The sequence below is a fragment of the Hyla sarda genome, unplaced genomic scaffold (assembly GCF_029499605.1).
Source record: "Hyla sarda isolate aHylSar1 unplaced genomic scaffold, aHylSar1.hap1 scaffold_1462, whole genome shotgun sequence".
Classification (NCBI taxonomy): Eukaryota; Metazoa; Chordata; class Amphibia; order Anura; family Hylidae; genus Hyla; species Hyla sarda.
The window spans coordinates 15653-41238 of NW_026608093.1; the positions used below are offsets into that span (position 1 = coordinate 15653).

At 46.2% G+C, this 25586-nt stretch overlaps 8 non-coding genes and 1 pseudogene across 8 annotated transcripts; all 9 read left to right on the forward strand.

The window, feature by feature from the left end:
- The first annotated feature begins 1765 nt into the window (after positions 1-1765).
- Positions 1766-1956, forward strand: LOC130308144 (U2 spliceosomal RNA). The gene has a single exon (XR_008857191.1). It is a non-coding gene; the product is annotated as a U2 spliceosomal RNA (small nuclear RNA).
- A 2079-nt stretch (positions 1957-4035) lies between these two features.
- On the forward strand, positions 4036-4226 carry LOC130308146 (U2 spliceosomal RNA). Its single transcript, XR_008857192.1, has one exon. It is a non-coding gene; the product is annotated as a U2 spliceosomal RNA (small nuclear RNA).
- A 2081-nt stretch (positions 4227-6307) lies between these two features.
- On the forward strand, positions 6308-6433 carry LOC130308150 (U2 spliceosomal RNA; annotated as a pseudogene).
- A 5802-nt stretch (positions 6434-12235) lies between these two features.
- Positions 12236-12426, forward strand: LOC130308120 (U2 spliceosomal RNA). Its single transcript, XR_008857168.1, has one exon. It is a non-coding gene; the product is annotated as a U2 spliceosomal RNA (small nuclear RNA).
- A 2085-nt stretch (positions 12427-14511) lies between these two features.
- LOC130308121 (U2 spliceosomal RNA) lies at positions 14512-14702 on the forward strand. The gene has a single exon (XR_008857169.1). It is a non-coding gene; the product is annotated as a U2 spliceosomal RNA (small nuclear RNA).
- A 2088-nt stretch (positions 14703-16790) lies between these two features.
- Positions 16791-16981, forward strand: LOC130308122 (U2 spliceosomal RNA). The gene has a single exon (XR_008857170.1). It is a non-coding gene; the product is annotated as a U2 spliceosomal RNA (small nuclear RNA).
- Positions 16982-19064: 2083 nt separating this feature from the next.
- LOC130308123 (U2 spliceosomal RNA) lies at positions 19065-19255 on the forward strand. The gene has a single exon (XR_008857171.1). It is a non-coding gene; the product is annotated as a U2 spliceosomal RNA (small nuclear RNA).
- A 2084-nt stretch (positions 19256-21339) lies between these two features.
- Positions 21340-21530, forward strand: LOC130308124 (U2 spliceosomal RNA). Its single transcript, XR_008857172.1, has one exon. It is a non-coding gene; the product is annotated as a U2 spliceosomal RNA (small nuclear RNA).
- A 2084-nt stretch (positions 21531-23614) lies between these two features.
- Positions 23615-23805, forward strand: LOC130308125 (U2 spliceosomal RNA). The gene has a single exon (XR_008857173.1). It is a non-coding gene; the product is annotated as a U2 spliceosomal RNA (small nuclear RNA).
- The last annotated feature ends 1781 nt before the right edge of the window (positions 23806-25586 follow it).

Sequence of the window (25586 nt, forward strand, 5' to 3'; positions counted from 1 at the left end):
ATTAATGCTTATGAAGAAATATAAAATCTCATCCCTTCCCCAATATCGCGCCACACCCCTACCCCTTAATTCCCTGGTTGAACTTGATGGACATATGTCTTTTTTCGACCGTACTAACTATGTAACTATGTAACATAACATGGGGGGGGGGGGGGTCTCCTGGCTGTTCACACAGGTGTGTCATTGCTGTACATTGACCATGCATTGCTTCTGTGGTATTGCAAAGGCAAAGACAAATGCTTCCAGCCATCCATTGCACTAATGGATTGGTCATCAGCTGGCTGTCTATGTCCCGCATCAATATAGACCAAAGTACAGAGGGTTAGGCTATGCTATTGTGCACCTACCTGATGCATCAGAAGGTGCGAGGCCCTTGCTAAATTCTGTGCACAGACTTTGAGATCTATACTTTAGACTGTATCTAAACCTGCTCCAACATGGACTGACATTCTGGCCTACTTTCAGCCGATGCGACTTGTCTGTCGCTGAACAGTCGCTTTTTATGTATTCAGCACCTATGTATAATGTTGTAAAAATGCTCTAGAAGCTAAAGTCGCAGAAATGTCACACATATTTGGCCTGCAACTTTCTGTGCGACAAATTCAGACAGGAAAAATCAGTATAAATCCTTAGAAAATTATCCCCCAGTGTCTCCATCTGCTGGCGGTATTGAATAAGCATTGCTGCACTGATGGGGTATGCATTAGACGAAAAAAAAGAAGAAAAAGAAGAATAATACGCCCAGAAAAGAGGCGAAAAGGAGAAAAACGTAAAAAAACGTGAAAAAAAAGTAAGAGGAAGAGAAGGGAAAAAAAGGTGGAAATGGGTTTAAAAGTGATTTCGGCGGAGAAATATATATATATATATATATATATATATATATATATATATACGCGCACACACACACATATATATAAACGTATTCTCCGTTGAGATATTGCAGCCGCTGCTGTGTCCAGGCCCAGGAGCCTTAGCACTGTGCTGTGATGTCACTCAATACCACTGACATCACTAGGTGTAAACAACATCTCTCCTTTGCTGTGTATGTGACTATGGAGCTGTTTGGTGATGTCGTCTATTATGGCCTTCATAGAAGCAACAGGAGATTGTTGCATCCATCTAGAACCCTCAGAACTACAGTGCTATGATGTCACTCACTTCCACAGGCCTTGCAGAGTGTAAACAACAACAACCCAGCTTTGTTGTGTATGTAACCATAGGGATTTGTGATGTCACCTAGAACCTTCACAGCAGCGACAGCTTTATGAGGAGCATCAGCACTGCTCTGCCTGAGCAGAACCATCACCGCCATAGGTTGTCAAATAACCCGGGTTTAACCCACACAGGTAAGTCCAATGGGGTGCAGGCATGTCCTCTATGCTTACAGCTTCCCGTGGGTGTTGGTTTGATACCGTTTGGGGACAGCCAAGGAGGCATCTGCAGGCAACAAAGGTAGGTGTGTGCTTGTGTGTGTGTTTCCTATGCAGATCCTAAGCCCAGTGTCACATGCAAGTAGGAGGAGTAAGAAGGGTTCCTGGCAAATCCGGGTTATGGATTGCATTTAAAAAGGCCCCGTGGGAGTGCAATGGGCCCCTGTCTTGCTGCTTAGCAATAATGGTATGGGTTTAGGTTCTGCTGTGTGTACTGGTGGTTGACTGCCCCCCAGCCCAGAGTGTGCATGGAAAATTGTCTGGCAGCCTCCCTGACAGCAAGCAGTGATAGTGCCCATGAAGGGCACCTTGTTGGGCCCGCCCCTTTCACGGTTATCGCTTCTCGGCCTTTTGGCTAAGATCAAGTGTAGTATCTGTTCTTATCAATTTAATATCTGATACGTCCCCTATCTGGGGACCATATATTAAATGGATTTTTGAGAACGGGGGCCGATTTCGAAGCTTGCTTCCGTCGCCCTATGCATTGACCCGATATGGCAGTATCTTCGGGTACAGTGCACCACCCCCTTACAGGGTTAAAAAGAAAGATTCCTACTTTCATTGCTACCTGCTTGCTGGCTAGCCAGCTAGCCAGCCCTGTGGGCCTTGCTGCTGCTGCAGCCAAAAAACAAAAGGTGGTGCTGCTGCTGCTTCTGCTGCTTCTGCTTCTGCTTGTGTCTGGCCGCTGTTGGAGCGTCCAGGCACAGGACTTCTGCTGCTGCTGACTAAATGGCCTCCTTAATTGGATCATTTGAGTAGCCAGCACACCTGTGCAGGTAGGGCATGACATGATAGGCAGCTGCCTTGATAGCGGGTGGGTGCTGAATGTTCCTAATTGACAAAATAAGATTAATGCTTATGAAGAAATATAAAATCTCATCCCTTCCCCAATATCGCGCCACACCCCTACCCCTTAATTCCCTGGTTGAACTTGATGGACATATGTCTTTTTTCGACCGTACTAACTATGTAACTATGTAACATAACATGGGGGGGGGGGGGGTCTCCTGGCTGTTCACACAGGTGTGTCATTGCTGTACATTGACCATGCATTGCTTCTGTGGTATTGCAAAGGCAAAGACAAATGCTTCCAGCCATCCATTGCACTAATGGATTGGTCATCAGCTGGCTGTCTATGTCCCGCATCAATATAGACCAAAGTACAGAGGGTTAGGCTATGCTATTGTGCACCTACCTGATGCATGAGAAGGTGCGAGGCCCTTGCTAAATTCTGTGCACAGACTTTGAGATCTATACTTTAGACTGTATCTAAACCTGCTCCAACATGGACTGACATTCTGGCCTACTTTCAGCCGATGCGACTTGTCTGTCGCTGAACAGTCGCTTTTTATGTATTCAGCACCTATGTATAATGTTGTAAAAATGCTCTAGAAGCTAAAGTCGCAGAAATGTCACACATATTTGGCCTGCAACTTTCTGTGCGACAAATTCAGACAGGAAAAATCAGTATAAATCCTTAGAAAATTATCCCCCAGTGTCTCCATCTGCTGGCGGTATTGAATAAGCATTGCTGCACTGATGGGGTATGCATTAGACGAAAAAAAAGAAGAAAAAGAAGAATAATACGCCCAGAAAAGAGGCGAAAAGGAGAAAAACGTAAAAAAACGTGAAAAAAACGTAAGAGGAAGAGAAGGGAAAAAAAGGTGGAAATGGGTTTAAAAGTGATTTCGGCGGAGAAATATATATATATATATATATATATATATATATACGCGCACACACACACATATATATAAACGTATTCTCCGTTGAGATATTGCAGCCGCTGCTGTGTCCAGGCCCAGGAGCCTTAGCACTGTGCTGTGATGTCACTCAATACCACTGACATCACTAGGTGTAAACAACATCTCTCCTTTGCTGTGTATGTGACTATGGAGCTGTTTGGTGATGTCGTCTATTATGGCCTTCATAGAAGCAACAGGAGATTGTTGCATCCATCTAGAACCCTCAGAACTACAGTGCTATGATGTCACTCACTTCCACAGGCCTTGCAGAGTGTAAACAACAACAACCCAGCTTTGTTGTGTATGTAACCATAGGGATTTGTGATGTCACCTAGAACCTTCACAGCAGCGACAGCTTTATGAGGAGCATCAGCACTGCTCTGCCTGAGCAGAACCATCACCGCCATAGGTTGTCAAATAACCCGGGTTTAACCCACACAGGTAAGTCCAATGGGGTGCAGGCATGTCCTCTATGCTTACAGCTTCCCGTGGGTGTTGGTTTGATACCGTTTGGGGACAGCCAAGGAGGCATCTGCAGGCAACAAAGGTAGGTGTGTGCTTGTGTGTGTGTTTCCTATGCAGATCCTAAGCCCAGTGTCACATGCAAGTAGGAGGAGTAAGAAGGGTTCCTGGCAAATCCGGGTTATGGATTGCATTTAAAAAGGCCCCGTGGGAGTGCAATGGGCCCCTGTCTTGCTGCTTAGCAATAATGGTATGGGTTTAGGTTCTGCTGTGTGTACTGGTGGTTGACTGCCCCCCAGCCCAGAGTGTGCATGGAAAATTGTCTGGCAGCCTCCCTGACAGCAAGCAGTGATAGTGCCCATGAAGGGCACCTTGTTGGGCCCGCCCCTTTCACGGTTATTGCTTCTCGGCCTTTTGGCTAAGATCAAGTGTAGTATCTGTTCTTATCAATTTAATATCTGATACGTCCCCTATCTGGGGACCATATATTAAATGGATTTTTGAGAACGGGGGCCGATTTCGAAGCTTGCTTCCGTCGCCCTATGCATTGACCCGATATGGCAGTATCTTCGGGTACAGTGCACCACCCCCTTACAGGGTTAAAAAGAAAGATTCCTACTTTCATTGCTACCTGCTTGCTGGCTAGCCAGCTAGCCAGCCCTGTGGGCCTTGCTGCTGCTGCAGCCAAAAAACAAAAGGTGGTGCTGCTGCTGCTTCTGCTGCTTCTGCTTCTGCTTGTGTCTGGCCGCTGTTGGAGCGTCCAGGCACAGGACTTCTGCTGCTGCTGACTAAATGGCCTCCTTAATTGGATCATTTGAGTAGCCAGCACACCTGTGCAGGTAGGGCATGACATGATAGGCAGCTGCCTTGATAGCGGGTGGGTGCTGAATGTTCCTAATTGACAAAATAAGATTAATGCTTATGAAGAAATATAAAATCTCATCCCTTCCCCAATATCGCGCCACACCCCTACCCCTTAATTCCCTGGTTGAACTTGATGGACATATGTCTTTTTTCGACCGTACTAACTATGTAACTATGTAACATAACATGGGGGGGGGGGGGGTCTCCTGGCTGTTCACACAGGTGTGTCATTGCTGTACATTGACCATGCATTGCTTCTGTGGTATTGCAAAGGCAAAGACAAATGCTTCCAGCCATCCATTGCACTAATGGATTGGTCATCAGCTGGCTGTCTATGTCCCGCATCAATATAGACCAAAGTACAGAGGGTTAGGCTATGCTATTGTGCACCTACCTGATGCATGAGAAGGTGCGAGGCCCTTGCTAAATTCTGTGCACAGACTTTGAGATCTATACTTTAGACTGTATCTAAACCTGCTCCAACATGGACTGACATTCTGGCCTACTTTCAGCCGATGCGACTTGTCTGTCGCTGAACAGTCGCTTTTTATGTATTCAGCACCTATGTATAATGTTGTAAAAATGCTCTAGAAGCTAAAGTCGCAGAAATGTCACACATATTTGGCCTGCAACTTTCTGTGCGACAAATTCAGACAGGAAAAATCAGTATAAATCCTTAGAAAATTATCCCCCAGTGTCTCCATCTGCTGGCGGTATTGAATAAGCATTGCTGCACTGATGGGGTATGCATTAGACGAAAAAAAAGAAGAAAAAGAAGAATAATACGCCCAGAAAAGAGGCGAAAAGGAGAAAAACGTAAAAAAACGTGAAAAAAACGTAAGAGGAAGAGAAGGGAAAAAAAGGTGGAAATGGGTTTAAAAGTGATTTCGGCGGAGAAATATATATATATATATATATATATATATATATATACGCGCACACACACACATATATATAAACGTATTCTCCGTTGAGATATTGCAGCCGCTGCTGTGTCCAGGCCCAGGAGCCTTAGCACTGTGCTGTGATGTCACTCAATACCACTGACATCACTAGGTGTAAACAACATCTCTCCTTTGCTGTGTATGTGACTATGGAGCTGTTTGGTGATGTCGTCTATTATGGCCTTCATAGAAGCAACAGGAGATTGTTGCATCCATCTAGAACCCTCAGAACTACAGTGCTATGATGTCACTCACTTCCACAGGCCTTGCAGAGTGTAAACAACAACAACCCAGCTTTGTTGTGTATGTAACCATAGGGATTTGTGATGTCACCTAGAACCTTCACAGCAGCGACAGCTTTATGAGGAGCATCAGCACTGCTCTGCCTGAGCAGAACCATCACCGCCATAGGTTGTCAAATAACCCGGGTTTAACCCACACAGGTAAGTCCAATGGGGTGCAGGCATGTCCTCTATGCTTACAGCTTCCCGTGGGTGTTGGTTTGATACCGTTTGGGGACAGCCAAGGAGGCATCTGCAGGCAACAAAGGTAGGTGTGTGCTTGTGTGTGTGTTTCCTATGCAGATCCTAAGCCCAGTGTCACATGCAAGTAGGAGGAGTAAGAAGGGTTCCTGGCAAATCCGGGTTATGGATTGCATTTAAAAAGGCCCCGTGGGAGTGCAATGGGCCCCTGTCTTGCTGCTTAGCAATAATGGTATGGGTTTAGGTTCTGCTGTGTGTACTGGTGGTTGACTGCCCCCCAGCCCAGAGTGTGCATGGAAAATTGTCTGGCAGCCTCCCTGACAGCAAGCAGTGATAGTGCCCATGAAGGGCACCTTGTTGGGCCCGCCCCTTTCATGGTTATCGCTTCTCGGCCTTTTGGCTAAGATCAAGTGTAGTATCTGTTCTTATCAGTTTAATATCTGATACGTAGAATGCCCTTCTGGGGGGCGTGTCCTGCAGTGCATGGCGGCGGTCGCATAAACCTTGTGCTCCGCTGCAGCCCAGGCCTAATAGCGGCTACACAGCATTGATCCTGAGCATATCGCTACGGCAATTGTGCCCACCGGTACCTGAACTATCGGGGCACCTGATGATGACCCGGAGGCGAGGGAAAAAGAGCCCACTGAAGCTCACGACGTTCTTTCCTGCTGCAGAGGCCTCACAAGATGGCGCGGCTCAGTGCGGGTCAGCGTCTCCGGCTACTGGAAGTGCCTCACCAGCGTCTTCATCCTCTCAGACGGGCTGCGCCCTGGAGGCTTCTCCTTCAACTCCTCCGATTCTCCTGACAGGCTGGTCGCCTTCGGTGCAGCAGGACCCGCAGGTACCGTTTTCCCCGATCTCCTCCAAGCCACTGGGAGCGGGGACCCTGCATACTAGAGGCCCAGGAGGCCCTGATGGGAGCTCTCCGTCGGCGCCCCTAACTGAACCTATTATGAGGGGGCTTCTCGCTGAGTTACATACCTCCATTCAGGGAGACATTAAGGCAGCCGTGTCCAATATACAGCATGAGATCTCCTCTCTTGGACACCGCACATCGCACATTGAGAACAAGATGGCGGAACTCACCTCTTCTCATAATGAAGTAGTGGACTTAGCTAATGGCCTGGAGGATGAGGTTGCCGCTCTTCAACTTAAGATAGCTGATATGGAGGACAGGTCTCGCCGAAACAATTTAAGGGTGAGAGGGGTGCCGGAGTCTGTGAAAACGGAGGACCTCAACACCTTCCTAACGGATTATTTTGCATTGTTGCTGCCTCAGGCTTCCACCCTAGATCTGCTAATGGACAGAGTCCACAGGCTCCCTAAGCCCAAAACCCTACCTGCTGCTACACCAAGGGATGTGATTCTGCGCCTTCACTTTTACCATATTAAGGAGCAATTGATGTTGGTGGCGCGCTCCTCACCCTCCCTACCAGATGGGTATTCGGGACTCCAACTTTTCACGGATCTCTCTGCTGCCACTCTAGCCAGGAGACGTGAGTTCAGTACAGGGACTAAAGCTCTCAGAGAAAAAGGGATCCCTTATAAATGGGGATTCCCTGTGAAATTGATTATCACCAATAAGGGGTCCAAACATGTGGTCTCTTCCCTGGAGACCCTTTTGCAACTGTGTGCGGAATGGAACTTGCCTGTTGATCTGACTGCTCAGAGGTCCCTGGACATACCACATGCTGCAAAGATAGCTGAGGAATGGAAGGTTGTCTCCCACTGCAAGAAAAAAATCAAGACATGAACTGTTCCTCTGCCTTTAGACAGGCCTGTCCGACTTGTCTCACTGGCTTGCGACTGGGGTATCCTTCCCCATCTTTTGGGTTACTTATCCTCTTAGTGCTCTGGATACTTTTCCTGAATGTTTAAACATTCGGCCTAACTGCAGTCGAATGTACTTACCTACCCCCATTAAGACCTACCACATGGTCTTTACTACTGCTTGCTCAATTTATTTGTTCTTTGTTGTTCGTTCTGTTTACTTGTTTTCTGTCCCGTTGGTCCTCCATCACTCACTTTCTCTGATAATGGATATGAGAGGCTCCTCTTGCGAGCTGCTAAGTGTAGATGTATCCTCTTCGACGGGAGTACCTGCTCCTTTTCAGTTTACTGTGCTAATGGTTCTGCTTTGCGTTGATGTATACTTTAACTATGGTTATTAAGGTTGTGTCTATGAATGTGCGGGGTCTTAACTCACCGTATAAAAGGTCTCTGGTGTGGAAGGAGGCTAGACGCCTAGCGGCCGATGTCCTCTGTATACAAGAATCCCATTTATTAGCCCTAGATGCCCATAGACTCCAAAATAAGAGATATCCACATATCTATCAAGCGCATGCTGTTCACAAAAAAGGAGGAGTGGCGATTGCATTTAAGAACACCCTGACGGTTACTGTCCAGCACTCTGTGATAGATGATAGAGGTCGTTTTATAATTATTGTGTGCTTACTAAACAATGTTCAATATACCTTAGGCTCCTTATATGCGCCTAATGCGAAACAGTGTACCTTCCTCAGGGCATTCTTGCGTAAATTGGAGTCCTTGAGAAAGGGACACTGCCTACTGCTAGGAGATTTTAATATGACCATGTGGCCTAGTGTAGATTCTACTTCGCCCAGTTTGAAAAAAGAACCCACAGGTTTCTTCACTAGTGTGTCCCAAAATGACCTATATGATGTTTGGCGTATATCCCACCCCACGGAAAGGGACTTCACCTTCTTTTCTCATGTGCATAAGATATACACCAGAATAGATTACGCCCTTACCTCCCACTCTCTCCTATCATTGGTTTCAGAGGCCCGAATTATGCCCATAGAATGGTCGGACCATTCCCCCATAAGCGTAACCATTAAAGAATCGCATAGCACCCGCCCGACCTATATTTGGAGACTTAACCCACTAATACTCCATAATCCTGAATACTCTGAAGCGACCAAGTTGGCGGTTGATGCCTACTTCCGCATTAATGATACTGGTGATGTCACAGACCCCATGCTTTGGTGTGCGTTTAAGGCTACAATTAGGGGTCACTTTATTAGTCAAACAGCCTATGACAGGAAGCTCCGCCAGACCAAAACTCTAGAACTCCAACAGCGCCTTGCGGAATTACATAGGCGCAATAAGACCTCGTGCTCTCCATCACTAATAGGAGAAATTTCTCAGGTTAGTGCTACCCTACACTCCCTCTCTTTACACAGCTATGAGATGGCACTGAGAAGGCTCAAAATGACATGGTATTGGCAGGGTAATAGATCTGGCTCTATACTGGCTAAACAACTTAAAAAACGTCAGGATAAGGAGAGAATCCCCTTCCTTACTAAATCTGATGGTTCTATAGTTACTGACCCTCAAAGTATAGCCAATTGTTTTGCAGATTTTTATAGTAAATTGTACAATCTTCAACATGACATTGCTACTCCACAGCCTGATGAAGCAGTTATCTCTTCTTTTCTGTCCTCTATGTCCCTCCCCTCTCTGTCCGCGGACCAAGCATCTGATCTTTGCTCTCCCTTCTCCACAGAAGAAATTATTGAATGTGTGCGTTCCCTCAAGCCCTCGAAGTCACCTGGCCCTGATGGTATTACAAATGAATTTTATAAGCAATTTGGCCCTTCCGTAGCTCCCTTTTTGACCAGAGCCTTTAACCGTATTAAGGAGAACGGTGTGCCCCCTAAGGAGATGTTGGATGCTCTGGTCATTACCATACCTAAACCTGGTAAGCCACTGGACTCTACCCTAAATTACAGACCAATCTCTCTCCTAAATAGTGATATTAAATTGTATGCCCTGGCTCTTGCTGCCAGGTTGAATAGGGTTTTGCCGGACCTAATTCACAGGGACCAGGTTGGCTTCGTCAAGGGTCGTCAAACGGTGGATGGTACGAGACGCTTTCTCGACATCATCACAAAAGCGCATTCCGATCGGACGCCTTCTCTCTTGCTATCCCTTGATGCGGAGAAGGCGTTCGATCGAGTGCACTGGGGATATTTGCGAAGTGTGCTGCGTAAGTTTGGTTTTCCCCACTCTTTGGAATCCGCCATTATGGCACTATATACGCTCCCATCTGCTAGAATTTACACGATGGGTACCCTTTCTAATAGTTTCTCACTTAGCAATGGGACTAGACAGGGGTGCCCACTGTCCCCCCTTATATTTACCTTAGTTATGGAGCCGCTTGCTCAATCCATCAGGGACTCCCCAGACATTGCGGGCATTCAAATAGGTAAAGTAGACCACAGGATTGGCTTGTTTGCCGACGATGTTATCATTAGTCTCTCCAACCCCCTGAGTTCTTTAGGCCCAGTTATGGACATTATTGATGCCTTTAGTCGAGTTAGCTTTTATAAGATTAACCCCACAAAGTCGTGTATCTTACCATTGCAGATACCCACTGAGCAACAGCGAGTACTACAAGCTAAATATCCCTTTCAATGGGTCACTGACCAGATTCCTTACCTAGGCATAGTCCTTACTGCGTTGCCTGATAAGACAATTGCTTCTAATTTTGCTGTTATGCGGTCCCTGCTTACCAAAGAAATTGATCACTTCTCCAGGCTTCCTGTCTCATGGGCGGGACGTGTTGCCACTGCTAAGATGATGCTGCTCCCTAAAATTTTATATTTTTTTAGATGCCTGCCGATGATAGTGCCCGCCTCCTTCCTCTCACAACTACAGAGAATGCTCTTACGATTTATTTGGGATGGTAAGCATCCTAGGGTTGGTGCGAATATATTGTATCGCCCTGTGCATGAGGGGGGTATGGGGGTGCCGAACCTTAAAATGTACTATCACGCTGTTCTACTCGATCAGCTTAAAAAATGGTGGTGGCAGGACGCTCCCCCCCTGTGGGTAGATATTGAAGCTGCTGTCCTCAATGTTTCTAATTTTAATAACTTTCTCTGGGCATTGCGCTTTAACCCTACCTTTGCTCCCTCTTCTCCTTTCTCTACTATTGCGGCTGCTATCAGGTTGTGGAGTAAGGTGGCGCGAATTAAAAGTCTTTGTCCACCTAGAGTGAAGGATATCCCTTTAGCTGCTATAGGAGACTATATTCTAGATATAGATTTTAAGCCCTGGATAGATGCGGGCATCCTCACTGTGGCATTGATTAGCGATGCTAATGGGTTGATGCCTTTCACTGATATTGTACGCATGTTCTCTATATCACAGAAAGACTTTTACAAATATTTGAGGCTTAGACATTTTTTGAGGTCTCTCCCTTGGGATAGCTCTCGGCCTCGCACTGCGTATGAACATCATTTCCTGTGCAGGGACTCCTTTACTAGGGGTATCTCCCTTGCTTATGTAGCTTTGACTGAGGAGGAGGGGGAAATGGACAGTACGTTTAAGTCCAGATGGGAGGAGGACCTGGCGCGCAGATTCACGGCTGAGCAGTGGAGCTGTGTCTTTGACATGCACAAAAAATATTCTAAATGTGTTAATCATTTCGAAGCTTCTAGGAAGCTCCTATACCGATGGTACTACACGCCGGTTCGTCTGGCTAAAATATACCCTACCACCTCCCCAGTGTGTTGGAGATGTAACCGGGAAAGTGGTACCTTGCTACACGTGTGGTGGACTTGCCCGTTAATTGCACCTCTTTGGACCGAAATTAAGAAGTTATTGGACAACCTAGTGGACTGCCCCTTCTCATGGGGCCCAGAGAGTGCACTACTATTCCTGTCCCTAGAACAAGTTCCCCCGCATTATATGACCATTTTATATCATATTCTGATAGTTGTGAGGGCTCACATTGCTCGGAGGTGGAAGTCGACTGAGGTGCCGGGTCTTCCTGCCATTCTGGCGGAGGTGCATAGTAACCTCGTGTTGGAGGAATTGATAGCGAAGAGGTGTGGGGCTTCTAATAGCCGTATAGCTACTCTGTCCCAGTGGACGGACAGTTGTTCGACCTCAATTAGGGTCGTAGATTAGCTAATCGTATATGCACGATGTATCTCACTCTGATATGTGTATTATGATATGTGTATTATGATTATGATTGTATTGGTGGTCTCTCATTCCTTGTTTTATACATTATATATTGAGGACCTTACTGTTGTTCTTGTTATATGAAAATTTATAAATAAAGTTTAAAAAAAAAAAAAAGGCCCCGTGGGAGTGCAATGGGCCCCTGTCTTGCTGCTTAGCAATAATGGTATGGGTTTAGGTTCTGCTGTGTGTACTGGTGGTTGACTGCCCCCCAGCCCAGAGTGTGCATGGAAAATTGTCTGGCAGCCTCCCTGACAGCAAGCAGTGATAGTGCCCATGAAGGGCACCTTGTTGGGCCCGCCCCTTTCACGGTTATCGCTTCTCGGCCTTTTGGCTAAGATCAAGTGTAGTATCTGTTCTTATCAGTTTAATATCTGATACGTCCCCTATCTGGGGACCATATATTAAATGGATTTTTGAGAACGGGGGCCGATTTCGAAGCTTGCTTCCGTCGCCCTATGCATTGACCCGATATGGCAGTATCTTCGGGTACAGTGCACCACCCCCTTACAGGGTTAAAAAGAAAGATTCCTACTTTCATTGCTACCTGCTTGCTGGCTAGCCAGCTAGCCAGCCCTGTGGGCCTTGCTGCTGCTGCAGCCAAAAAACAAAAGGTGGTGCTGCTGCTGCTTCTGCTGCTTCTGCTTGTGTCTGGCCGCTGTTGGAGCGTCCAGGCACAGGACTTCTGCTGCTGCTGACTAAATGGCCTCCTTAATTGGATCATTTGAGTAGCCAGCACACCTGTGCAGGTAGGGCATGACATGATAGGCAGCTGCCTTGATAGCGGGTGGGTGCTGAATGTTCCTAATTGACAAAATAAGATTAATGCTTATGAAGAAATATAAAATCTCATCCCTTCCCCAATATCGCGCCACACCCCTACCCCTTAATTCCCTGGTTGAACTTGATGGACATATGTCTTTTTTCGACCGTACTAACTATGTAACTATGTAACATAACATGGGGGGGGGGGGGGGGTCTCCTGGCTGTTCACACAGGTGTGTCATTGCTGTACATTGACCATGCATTGCTTCTGTGGTATTGCAAAGGCAAAGACAAATGCTTCCAGCCATCCATTGCACTAATGGATTGGTCATCAGCTGGCTGTCTATGTCCCGCATCAATATAGACCAAAGTACAGAGGGTTAGGCTATGCTATTGTGCACCTACCTGATGCATCAGAAGGTGCGAGGCCCTTGCTAAATTCTGTGCACAGACTTTGAGATCTATACTTTAGACTGTATCTAAACCTGCTCCAACATGGACTGACATTCTGGCCTACTTTCAGCCGATGCGACTTGTCTGTCGCTGAACAGTCGCTTTTTATGTATTCAGCACCTATGTATAATGTTGTAAAAATGCTCTAGAAGCTAAAGTCGCAGAAATGTCACACATATTTGGCCTGCAACTTTCTGTGCGACAAATTCAGACAGGAAAAATCAGTATAAATCCTTAGAAAATTATCCCCCAGTGTCTCCATCTGCTGGCGGTATTGAATAAGCATTGCTGCACTGATGGGGTATGCATTAGACGAAAAAAAAGAAGAAAAAGAAGAATAATACGCCCAGAAAAGAGGCGAAAAGGAGAAAAACGTAAAAAAACGTGAAAAAAAAGTAAGAGGAAGAGAAGGGAAAAAAAGGTGGAAATGGGTTTAAAAGTGATTTCGGCGGAGAAATATATATATATATATATATATATATATATATATATATATATACGCGCACACACACACATATATATAAACGTATTCTCCGTTGAGATATTGCAGCCGCTGCTGTGTCCAGGCCCAGGAGCCTTAGCACTGTGCTGTGATGTCACTCAATACCACTGACATCACTAGGTGTAAACAACATCTCTCCTTTGCTGTGTATGTGACTATGGAGCTGTTTGGTGATGTCGTCTATTATGGCCTTCATAGAAGCAACAGGAGATTGTTGCATCCATCTAGAACCCTCAGAACTACAGTGCTATGATGTCACTCACTTCCACAGGCCTTGCAGAGTGTAAACAACAACAACCCAGCTTTGTTGTGTATGTAACCATAGGGATTTGTGATGTCACCTAGAACCTTCACAGCAGCGACAGCTTTATGAGGAGCATCAGCACTGCTCTGCCTGAGCAGAACCATCACCGCCATAGGTTGTCAAATAACCCGGGTTTAACCCACACAGGTAAGTCCAATGGGGTGCAGGCATGTCCTCTATGCTTACAGCTTCCCGTGGGTGTTGGTTTGATACCGTTTGGGGACAGCCAAGGAGGCATCTGCAGGCAACAAAGGTAGGTGTGTGCTTGTGTGTGTGTTTCCTATGCAGATCCTAAGCCCAGTGTCACATGCAAGTAGGAGGAGTAAGAAGGGTTCCTGGCAAATCCGGGTTATGGATTGCATTTAAAAAGGCCCCGTGGGAGTGCAATGGGCCCCTGTCTTGCTGCTTAGCAATAATGGTATGGGTTTAGGTTCTGCTGTGTGTACTGGTGGTTGACTGCCCCCCAGCCCAGAGTGTGCATGGAAAATTGTCTGGCAGCCTCCCTGACAGCAAGCAGTGATAGTGCCCATGAAGGGCACCTTGTTGGGCCCGCCCCTTTCACGGTTATCGCTTCTCGGCCTTTTGGCTAAGATCAAGTGTAGTATCTGTTCTTATCAGTTTAATATCTGATACGTCCCCTATCTGGGGACCATATATTAAATGGATTTTTGAGAACGGGGGCCGATTTCGAAGCTTGCTTCCGTCGCCCTATGCATTGACCCGATATGGCAGTATCTTCGGGTACAGTGCACCACCCCCTTACAGGGTTAAAAAGAAAGATTCCTACTTTCATTGCTACCTGCTTGCTGGCTAGCCAGCTAGCCAACCCTGTGGGACTTGCTGCTGCTGCAGCCAAAAAACAAAAGGTGGTGCTGCTGCTGCTTCTGCTGCTTCTGCTTCTGCTTGTGTCTGGCCGCTGTTGGAGCGTCCAGGCACAGGACTTCTGCTGCTGCTGACTAAATGGCCTCCTTAATTGGATCATTTGAGTAGCCAGCACACCTGTGCAGGTAGGGCATGACATGATAGGCAGCTGCCTTGATAGCGGGTGGGTGCTGAATGTTCCTAATTGACAAAATAAGATTAATGCTTATGAAGAAATATAAAATCTCATCCCTTCCCCAATATCGCGCCACACCCCTACCCCTTAATTCCCTGGTTGAACTTGATGGACATATGTCTTTTTTCGACCGTACTAACTATGTAACTATGTAACATAACATGGGGGGGGGGGTCTCCTGGCTGTTCACACAGGTGTGTCATTGCTGTACATTGACCATGCATTGCTTCTGTGGTATTGCAAAGGCAAAGACAAATGCTTCCAGCCATCCATTGCACTAATGGATTGGTCATCAGCTGGCTGTCTATGTCCCGCATCAATATAGACCAAAGTACAGAGGGTTAGGCTATGCTATTGTGCACCTACCTGATGCATCAGAAGGTGCGAGGCCCTTGCTAAATTCTGTGCACAGACTTTGAGATCTATACTTTAGACTGTATCTAAACCTGCTCCAACATGGACTGACATTCTGGCCTACTTTCAGCCGATGCGACTTGTCTGTCGCTGAACAGTCGCTTTTTATGTATTCAGCACCTATGTATAATGTTGTAAAAATGCTCTAGAAGCTAAAGTCGCAGAAATGTCACACATATTTGGCCTGCAACTTTCTGTGCGACAAATTCAGACAGGAAAAATCAGTATAAATCCTTAGAAAATTATCCCCCAGTGTCTCCATCTGCTGGCGGTATTGAATAAGCATTGCTGCACTGATGGGGTATGCATTAGACGAAAAGAAATAAGAAAAAGAAGAATAATACGCCCAGAAAAGAGGCGAAAAGGAGAAAAACGTAAAAAAACGTGAAAAAAAAGTAAGAGGAAGAGAAGGGAAAAAAAGGTGGAAATGGGTTTAAAAGTGATTTCGGCGGAGAAATATATATATATATATATATATATATATATATATATATATATATACGCGCACACACACACATATATATAAACGTATTCTCCGTTGAGATATTGCAGCCGCTGCTGTGTCCAGGCCCAGGAGCCTTAGCACTGTGCTGTGATGTCACTCAATACCACTGACATCACTAGGTGTAAACAACATCTCTCCTTTGCTGTGTATGTGACTATGGAGCTGTTTGGTGATGTCGTCTATTATGGCCTTCATAGAAGCAACAGGAGATTGTTGCATCCATCTAGAACCCTCAGAACTACAGTGCTATGATGTCACTCACTTCCACAGGCCTTGCAGAGTGTAAACAACAACAACCCAGCTTTGTTGTGTATGTAACCATAGGGATTTGTGATGTCACCTAGAACCTTCACAGCAGCGACAGCTTTATGAGGAGCATCAGCACTGCTCTGCCTGAGCAGAACCATCACCGCCATAGGTTGTCAAATAACCCGGGTTTAACCCACACAGGTAAGTCCAATGGGGTGCAGGCATGTCCTCTATGCTTACAGCTTCCCGTGGGTGTTGGTTTGATACCGTTTGGGGACAGCCAAGGAGGCATCTGCAGGCAACAAAGGTAGGTGTGTGCTTGTGTGTGTGTTTCCTATGCAGATCCTAAGCCCAGTGTCACATGCAAGTAGGAGGAGTAAGAAGGGTTCCTGGCAAATCCGGGTTATGGATTGCATTTAAAAAGGCCCCGTGGGAGTGCAATGGGCCCCTGTCTTGCTGCTTAGCAATAATGGTATGGGTTTAGGTTCTGCTGTGTGTACTGGTGGTTGACTGCCCCCCAGCCCAGAGTGTGCATGGAAAATTGTCTGGCAGCCTCCCTGACAGCAAGCAGTGATAGTGCCCATGAAGGGCACCTTGTTGGGCCCGCCCCTTTCACGGTTATCGCTTCTCGGCCTTTTGGCTAAGATCAAGTGTAGTATCTGTTCTTATCAGTTTAATATCTGATACGTCCCCTATCTGGGGACCATATATTAAATGGATTTTTGAGAACGGGGGCCGATTTCGAAGCTTGCTTCCGTCGCCCTATGCATTGACCCGATATGGCAGTATCTTCGGGTACAGTGCACCACCCCCTTACAGGGTTAAAAAGAAAGATTCCTACTTTCATTGCTACCTGCTTGCTGGCTAGCCAGCTAGCCAGCCCTGTGGGCCTTGCTGCTGCTGCAGCCAAAAAACAAAAGGTGGTGCTGCTGCTGCTTCTGCTGCTTCTGCTTCTGCTTGTGTCTGGCCGCTGTTGGAGCGTCCAGGCACAGGACTTCTGCTGCTGCTGACTAAATGGCCTCCTTAATTGGATCATTTGAGTAGCCAGCACACCTGTGCAGGTAGGGCATGACATGATAGGCAGCTGCCTTGATAGCGGGTGGGTGCTGAATGTTCCTAATTGACAAAATAAGATTAATGCTTATGAAGAAATATAAAATCTCATCCCTTCCCCAATATCGCGCCACACCCCTACCCCTTAATTCCCTGGTTGAACTTGATGGACATATGTCTTTTTTCGACCGTACTAACTATGTAACTATGTAACATAACATGGGGGGGGTCTCCTGGCTGTTCACACAGGTGTGTCATTGCTGTACATTGACCATGCATTGCTTCTGTGGTATTGCAAAGGCAAAGACAAATGCTTCCAGCCATCCATTGCACTAATGGATTGGTCATCAGCTGGCTGTCTATGTCCCGCATCAATATAGACCAAAGTACAGAGGGTTAGGCTATGCTATTGTGCACCTACCTGATGCATCAGAAGGTGCGAGGCCCTTGCTAAATTCTGTGCACAGACTTTGAGATCTATACTTTAGACTGTATCTAAACCTGCTCCAACATGGACTGACATTCTGGCCTACTTTCAGCCGATGCGACTTGTCTGTCGCTGAACAGTCGCTTTTTATGTATTCAGCACCTATGTATAATGTTGTAAAAATGCTCTAGAAGCTAAAGTCGCAGAAATGTCACACATATTTGGCCTGCAACTTTCTGTGCGACAAATTCAGACAGGAAAAATCAGTATAAATCCTTAGAAAATTATCCCCCAGTGTCTCCATCTGCTGGCGGTATTGAATAAGCATTGCTGCACTGATGGGGTATGCATTAGACGAAAAAAAAGAAGAAAAAGAAGAATAATACGCCCAGAAAAGAGGCGAAAAGGAGAAAAACGTAAAAAAACGTGAAAAAAAAGTAAGAGGAAGAGAAGGGAAAAAAAGGTGGAAATGGGTTTAAAAGTGATTTCGGCGGAGAAATATATATATATATATATATATATATATATATATATATATATACGCGCACACACACACATATATATAAACGTATTCTCCGTTGAGATATTGCAGCCGCTGCTGTGTCCAGGCCCAGGAGCCTTAGCACTGTGCTGTGATGTCACTCAATACCACTGACATCACTAGGTGTAAACAACATCTCTCCTTTGCTGTGTATGTGACTATGGAGCTGTTTGGTGATGTCGTCTATTATGGCCTTCATAGAAGCAACAGGAGATTGTTGCATCCATCTAGAACCCTCAGAACTACAGTGCTATGATGTCACTCACTTCCACAGGCCTTGCAGAGTGTAAACAACAACAACCCAGCTTTGTTGTGTATGTAACCATAGGGATTTGTGATGTCACCTAGAACCTTCACAGCAGCGACAGCTTTATGAGGAGCATCAGCACTGCTCTGCCTGAGCAGAACCATCACCGCCATAGGTTGTCAAATAACCCGGGTTTAACCCACACAGGTAAGTCCAATGGGGTGCAGGCATGTCCTCTATGCTTACAGCTTCCCGTGGGTGTTGGTTTGATACCGTTTGGGGACAGCCAAGGAGGCATCTGCAGGCAACAAAGGTAGGTGTGTGCTTGTGTGTGTGTTTCCTATGCAGATCCTAAGCCCAGTGTCACATGCAAGTAGGAGGAGTAAGAAGGGTTCCTGGCAAATCCGGGTTATGGATTGCATTTAAAAAGGCCCCGTGGGAGTGCAATGGGCCCCTGTCTTGCTGCTTAGCAATAATGGTATGGGTTTAGGTTCTGCTGTGTGTACTGGTGGTTGACTGCCCCCCAGCCCAGAGTGTGCATGGAAAATTGTCTGGCAGCCTCCCTGACAGCAAGCAGTGATAGTGCCCATGAAGGGCACCTTGTTGGGCCCGCCCCTTTCACGGTTATCGCTTCTCGGCCTTTTGGCTAAGATCAAGTGTAGTATCTGTTCTTATCAGTTTAATATCTGATACGTCCCCTATCTGGGGACCATATATTAAATGGATTTTTGAGAACGGGGGCCGATTTCGAAGCTTGCTTCCGTCGCCCTATGCATTGACCCGATATGGCAGTATCTTCGGGTACAGTGCACCACCCCCTTACAGGGTTAAAAAGAAAGATTCCTACTTTCATTGCTACCTGCTTGCTGGCTAGCCAGCTAGCCAGCCCTGTGGGCCTTGCTGCTGCTGCTGCAGCCAAAAAACAAAAGGTGGTGCTGCTGCTGCTTCTGCTGCTTCTGCTTCTGCTTGTGTCTGGCCGCTGTTGGAGCGTCCAGGCACAGGACTTCTGCTGCTGCTGACTAAATGGCCTCCTTAATTGGATCATTTGAGTAGCCAGCACACCTGTGCAGGTAGGGCATGACATGATAGGCAGCTGCCTTGATAGCGGGTGGGTGCTGAATGTTCCTAATTGACAAAATAAGATTAATGCTTATGAAGAAATATAAAATCTCATCCCTTCCCCAATATCGCGCCACACCCCTACCCCTTAATTCCCTGGTTGAACTTGATGGACATATGTCTTTTTTCGACCGTACTAACTATGTAACTATGTAACATAACATGGGGGGGGTCTCCTGGCTGTTCACACAGGTGTGTCATTGCTGTACATTGACCATGCATTGCTTCTGTGGTATTGCAAAGGCAAAGACAAATGCTTCCAGCCATCCATTGCACTAATGGATTGGTCATCAGCTGGCTGTCTATGTCCCGCATCAATATAGACCAAAGTACAGAGGGTTAGGCTATGCTATTGTGCACCTACCTGATGCATCAGAAGGTGCGAGGCCCTTGCTAAATTCTGTGCACAGACTTTGAGATCTATACTTTAGACTGTATCTAAACCTGCTCCAACATGGACTGACATTCTGGCCTACTTTCAGCCGATGCGACTTGTCTGTCGCTGAACAGTCGCTTTTTATGTATTCAGCACCTATGTATAATGTTGTAAAAATGCTCTAGAAGCTAAAGTCGCAGAAATGTCACACATATTTGGCCTGCAACTTTCTGTGCGACAAATTCAGACAGGAAAAATCAGTATAAATCCTTAGAAAATTATCCCCCAGTGTCTCCATCTGCTGGCGGTATTGAATAAGCATTGCTGCACTGATGGGGTATGCATTAGACGAAAAAAAAGAAGAAAAAGAAGAATAATACGCCCAGAAAAGAGGCGAAAAGGAGAAAAACGTAAAAAAACGTGAAAAAAAAGTAAGAGGAAGAGAAGGGAAAAAAAGGTGGAAATGGGTTTAAAAGTGATTTCGGCGGAGAAATATATATATATATATATATATATATATATATATATATATACGCGCACACACACACATATATATAAACGTATTCTCCGTTGAGATATTGCAGCCGCTGCTGTGTCCAGGCCCAGGAGCCTTAGCACTGTGCTGTGATGTCACTCAATACCACTGACATCACTAGGTGTAAACAACATCTCTCCTTTGCTGTGTATGTGACTATGGAGCTGTTTGGTGATGTCGTCTATTATGGCCTTCATAGAAGCAACAGGAGATTGTTGCATCCATCTAGAACCCTCAGAACTACAGTGCTATGATGTCACTCACTTCCACAGGCCTTGCAGAGTGTAAACAACAACAACCCAGCTTTGTTGTGTATGTAACCATAGGGATTTGTGATGTCACCTAGAACCTTCACAGCAGCGACAGCTTTATGAGGAGCATCAGCACTGCTCTGCCTGAGCAGAACCATCACCGCCATAGGTTGTCAAATAACCCGGGTTTAACCCACACAGGTAAGTCCAATGGGGTGCAGGCATGTCCTCTATGCTTACAGCTTCCCGTGGGTGTTGGTTTGATACCGTTTGGGGACAGCCAAGGAGGCATCTGCAGGCAACAAAGGTAGGTGTGTGCTTGTGTGTGTGTTTCCTATGCAGATCCTAAGCCCAGTGTCACATGCAAGTAGGAGGAGTAAGAAGGGTTCCTGGCAAATCCGGGTTATGGATTGCATTTAAAAAGGCCCCGTGGGAGTGCAATGGGCCCCTGTCTTGCTGCTTAGCAATAATGGTATGGGTTTAGGTTCTGCTGTGTGTACTGGTGGTTGACTGCCCCCCAGCCCAGAGTGTGCATGGAAAATTGTCTGGCAGCCTCCCTGACAGCAAGCAGTGATAGTGCCCATGAAGGGCACCTTGTTGGGCCCGCCCCTTTCACGGTTATCGCTTCTCGGCCTTTTGGCTAAGATCAAGTGTAGTATCTGTTCTTATCAGTTTAATATCTGATACGTCCCCTATCTGGGGACCATATATTAAATGGATTTTTGAGAACGGGGGCCGATTTCGAAGCTTGCTTCCGTCGCCCTATGCATTGACCCGATATGGCAGTATCTTCGGGTACAGTGCACCACCCCCTTACAGGGTTAAAAAGAAAGATTCCTACTTTCATTGCTACCTGCTTGCTGGCTAGCCAGCTAGCCAGCCCTGTGGGCCTTGCTGCTGCTGCAGCCAAAAAACAAAAGGTGGTGCTGCTGCTGCTTCTGCTGCTTCTGCTTCTGCTTGTGTCTGGCCGCTGTTGGAGCGTCCAGGCACAGGACTTCTGCTGCTGCTGACTAAATGGCCTCCTTAATTGGATCATTTGAGTAGCCAGCACACCTGTGCAGGTAGGGCATGACATGATAGGCAGCTGCCTTGATAGCGGGTGGGTGCTGAATGTTCCTAATTGACAAAATAAGATTAATGCTTATGAAGAAATATAAAATCTCATCCCTTCCCCAATATCGCGCCACACCCCTACCCCTTAATTCCCTGGTTGAACTTGATGGACATATGTCTTTTTTCGACCGTACTAACTATGTAACTATGTAACATAACATGGGGGGGGGGTCTCCTGGCTGTTCACACAGGTGTGTCATTGCTGTACATTGACCATGCATTGCTTCTGTGGTATTGCAAAGGCAAAGACAAATGCTTCCAGCCATCCATTGCACTAATGGATTGGTCATCAGCTGGCTGTCTATGTCCCGCATCAATATAGACCAAAGTACAGAGGGTTAGGCTATGCTATTGTGCACCTACCTGATGCATCAGAAGGTGCGAGGCCCTTGCTAAATTCTGTGCACAGACTTTGAGATCTATACTTTAGACTGTATCTAAACCTGCTCCAACATGGACTGACATTCTGGCCTACTTTCAGCCGATGCGACTTGTCTGTCGCTGAACAGTCGCTTTTTATGTATTCAGCACCTATGTATAATGTTGTAAAAATGCTCTAGAAGCTAAAGTCGCAGAAATGTCACACATATTTGGCCTGCAACTTTCTGTGCGACAAATTCAGACAGGAAAAATCAGTATAAATCCTTAGAAAATTATCCCCCAGTGTCTCCATCTGCTGGCGGTATTGAATAAGCATTGCTGCACTGATGGGGTATGCATTAGATGAAAAAAAAAGAAGAAAAAGAAGAATAATACGCCCAGAAAAGAGGCGAAAAGGAGAAAAACGTAAAAAAACGTGAAAAAAAAGTAAGAGGAAGAGAAGGGAAAAAAAGGTGGAAATGGGTTTAAAAGTGATTTCGGCGGAGAAATATATATATATATATATATATATATATATATATATATATACGCGCACACACACACATATATATAAACGTATTCTCCGTTGAGATATTGCAGCCGCTGCTGTGTCCAGGCCCAGGAGCCTTAGCACTGTGCTGTGATGTCACTCAATACCACTGACATCACTAGGTGTAAACAACATCTCTCCTTTGCTGTGTATGTGACTATGGAGCTGTTTGGTGATGTCGTCTATTATGGCCTTCATAGAAGCAACAGGAGATTGTTGCATCCATCTAGAACCCTCAGAACTACAGTGCTATGATGTCACTCACTTCCACAGGCCTTGCAGAGTGTAAACAACAACAACCCAGCTTTGTTGTGTATGTAACCATAGGGATTTGTGATGTCACCTAGAACCTTCACAGCAGCGACAGCTTTATGAGGAGCATCAGCACTGCTCTGCCTGAGCAGAACCATCACCGCCATAGGTTGTCAAATAACCCGGGTTTAACCCACACAGGTAAGTCCAATGGGGTGCAGGCATGTCCTCTATGCTTACAGCTTCCCGTGGGTGTTGGTTTGATACCGTTTGGGGACAGCCAAGGAGGCATCTGCAGGCAACAAAGGTAGGTGTGTGCTTGTGTGTGTGTTTCCTATGCAGATCCTAAGCCCAGTGTCACATGCAAGTAGGAGGAGTAAGAAGGGTTCCTGGCAAATCCGGGTTATGGATTGCATTTAAAAAGGCCCCGTGGGAGTGCAATGGGCCCCTGTCTTGCTGCTTAGCAATAATGGTATGGGTTTAGGTTCTGCTGTGTGTACTGGTGGTTGACTGCCCCCCAGCCCAGAGTGTGCATGGAAAATTGTCTGGCAGCCTCCCTGACAGCAAGCAGTGATAGTGCCCATGAAGGGCACCTTGTTGGGCCCGCCCCTTTCACGGTTATCGCTTCTCGGCCTTTTGGCTAAGATCAAGTGTAGTATCTGTTCTTATCAGTTTAATATCTGATACGTCCCCTATCTGGGGACCATATATTAAATGGATTTTTGAGAACGGGGGCCGATTTCGAAGCTTGCTTCCGTCGCCCTATGCATTGACCCGATATGGCAGTATCTTCGGGTACAGTGCACCACCCCCTTACAGGGTTAAAAAGAAAGATTCCTACTTTCATTGCTACCTGCTTGCTGGCTAGCCAGCTAGCCAGCCCTGTGGGCCTTGCTGCTGCTGCAGCCAAAAAACAAAAGGTGCTGCTGCTGCTGCTTCTGCTGCTTCTGCTTCTGCTTGTGTCTGGCCGCTGTTGGAGCGTCCAGGCACAGGACTTCTGCTGCTGCTGACTAAATGGCCTCCTTAATTGGATCATTTAAATAGCCAGCACACCTGTGCAGGTAGGGCATGACATGATAGGCAGCTGCCTTGATAGCGGGTGGGTGCTGAATGTTCCTAATTGACAAAATAAGATTAATGCTTATGAAGAAATATAAAATCTCATCCCTTCCCCAATATCGCGCCACACCCCTACCCCTTAATTCCCTGGTTGAACTTGATGGACATATGTCTTTTTTCGACCGTACTAACTATGTAACTATGTAACATAACATGGGGGGGGGGGGGGGTCTCCTGGCTGTTCACACAGGTGTGTCATTGCTGTACATTGACCATGCATTGCTTCTGTGGTATTGCAAAGGCAAAGACAAATGCTTCCAGCCATCCATTGCACTAATGGATTGGTCATCAGCTGGCTGTCTATGTCCCGCATCAATATAGACCAAAGTACAGAGGGTTAGGCTATGCTATTGTGCACCTACCTGATGCATCAGAAGGTGCGAGGCCCTTGCTAAATTCTGTGCACAGACTTTGAGATCTATACTTTAGACTGTATCTAAACCTGCTCCAACATGGACTGACATTCTGGCCTACTTTCAGCCGATGCGACTTGTCTGTCGCTGAACAGTCGCTTTTTATGTATTCAGCACCTATGTATAATGTTGTAAAAATGCTCTAGAAGCTAAAGTCGCAGAAATGTCACACATATTTGGCCTGCAACTTTCTGTGCGACAAATTCAGACAGGAAAAATCAGTATAAATCCTTAGAAAATTATCCCCCAGTGTCTCCATCTGCTGGCGGTATTGAATAAGCATTGCTGCACTGATGGGGTATGCATTAGACGAAGAAAAAGAAGAAAAAGAAGAATAATACGCCCAGAAAAGAGGCGAAAAGGAGAAAAACGTAAAAAAACGTGAAAAAAAAGTAAGAGGAAGAGAAGGGAAAAAAAGGTGGAAATGGGTTTAAAAGTGATTTCGGCGGAGAAATATATATATATATATATATATATATATATATATATATATACGCGCACACACACACATATATATAAACGTATTCTCCGTTGAGATATTGCAGCCGCTGCTGTGTCCAGGCCCAGGAGCCTTAGCACTGTGCTGTGATGTCACTCAATACCACTGACATCACTAGGTGTAAACAACATCTCTCCTTTGCTGTGTATGTGACTATGGAGCTGTTTGGTGATGTCGTCTATTATGGCCTTCATAGAAGCAACAGGAGATTGTTGCATCCATCTAGAACCCTCAGAACTACAGTGCTATGATGTCACTCACTTCCACAGGCCTTGCAGAGTGTAAACAACAACAACCCAGCTTTGTTGTATATGTAACCATAGGGATTTGTGATGTCACCTAGAACCTTCACAGCAGCGACAGCTTTATGAGGAGCATCAGCACTGCTCTGCCTGAGCAGAACCATCACCGCCATAGGTTGTCAAATAACCCGGGTTTAACCCACACAGGTAAGTCCAATGGGGTGCAGGCATGTCCTCTATGCTTACAGCTTCCCGTGGGTGTTGGTTTGATACCGTTTGGGGACAGCCAAGGAGGCATCTGCAGGCAACAAAGGTAGGT